Source organism: Marmota marmota, unplaced genomic scaffold (genome assembly GCF_001458135.2).
Source record: "Marmota marmota marmota unplaced genomic scaffold, marMar, whole genome shotgun sequence".
Taxonomy (NCBI): Eukaryota; Metazoa; Chordata; class Mammalia; order Rodentia; family Sciuridae; genus Marmota; species Marmota marmota.
Genome location: NW_026000249.1, coordinates 5,177,739 through 5,178,982, shown reverse-complemented (window position 1 = coordinate 5,178,982; position 1,244 = coordinate 5,177,739). Strand labels below are relative to the sequence as shown.

At 35.2% G+C, this 1,244-nt stretch overlaps 1 non-coding gene across 1 annotated transcript; it reads right to left on the bottom strand.

The window, feature by feature from the left end:
* Window positions 1-476: 476 nt before the first annotated feature.
* On the bottom strand, window positions 477-581 carry LOC125614164. The gene has a single exon (XR_007344807.1). It is a non-coding gene; the product is annotated as a U6 spliceosomal RNA (small nuclear RNA).
* Window positions 582-1,244: the final 663 nt, after the last annotated feature.

The window sequence follows — 1,244 nt, the reverse complement described above, 5'->3', positions numbered from 1 at the left end:
CTAATTTTGTTGTTGATTTAGGTCTTCTTTCTCTTTCGTATGGTTAGTTTGGCTAAGGATTTATCAATTTTGTTTATCTTTTCAAAGAACCTACTCTTTATTACATTAATCCTTTATTTTTTATTCTCATTTCCATTAATTTCTGCTATGATCTTAATTGTTTCCTGTCTTCTACTGGTTTTGAGATTTGTTCCTGCTTTTCTAGGGTACTTAATGCTATGAACTTTCTTCTTCAAACTGCCTTCATAGTATCCCAGATGTTTGTATATTATATCACTATTCTCATTTGATTCTAGGAATTTTAAAATTTCTCCTTGCATTTCTTCTATGATCCAGTCCTCATTCAAAATAATATTGTTCAGTCTCCATGTGTTTATGTGGTTTCTATAATTTTTCTTGTTGTTGATTTTTAATTTCATTCCATTATGTTCTGATAAAATGCAAGGGATTACACTGATTCTTTTGTATTTGTTTTAAAAATTATAGAATGCTTCACAAATTTGCCTGCCATCCTAGCACAGGGGCCATGCTAATTTTCTCTGTATCATTTCAATTTTAGTATATGTGCTGCCAAAGCGAACAGTTAATTGTCATTTAGATGCAGATACTATAGGGAGCCTTGTCTAGGCTAAACTATATACCATCTGGCTTGGCACTGTTAGTACTCTCCCCTTTCTTCTTCCCCAATTCCCCCAAATCACAGTAATCTGCTCTTGGATCCCTGAGGCTGCATCAGGTTAGGGCTGGTCCTTGAGGGGGGAAGTAGGACAACTGGCTTATTGCTTATTAGAGTCCACTAGGCATTGTAAAGGAACATTTATCATACTAATAGCCCTGAAATGTGAGCTGAAAATTTTCAACTTGTTGCAAAATAAAAATATGAGAGAAGTCTTAAGAACTTAAAGCAAACAGTAAATGCCAGTGATGCATGATGCCTCTGATTATTTAAGCCACTAGACCAGAGACTATATTAATAAGATAGCACAGATCATAAATCTGTGACCAAAATAGTATGTGGAAGCCTTTTGGAGGTTAGAACAGATTGGGCAGCAAATGGTCAGAGTTGGATGAAGATTAAAATACTATCTGAGACATTTGATGAGAGATGACACAAAAAAATACACTTTAGCTGGGCATGGGGGCATATGCCTGTATTCCAGCGGCTTGGGAGCCTAAGGCAGGAGGATCACAAGTTCAAAGCCAGCCTCAGCAAAAAAAAAAAAAAAAAAAAAAAAAAAAAAAAA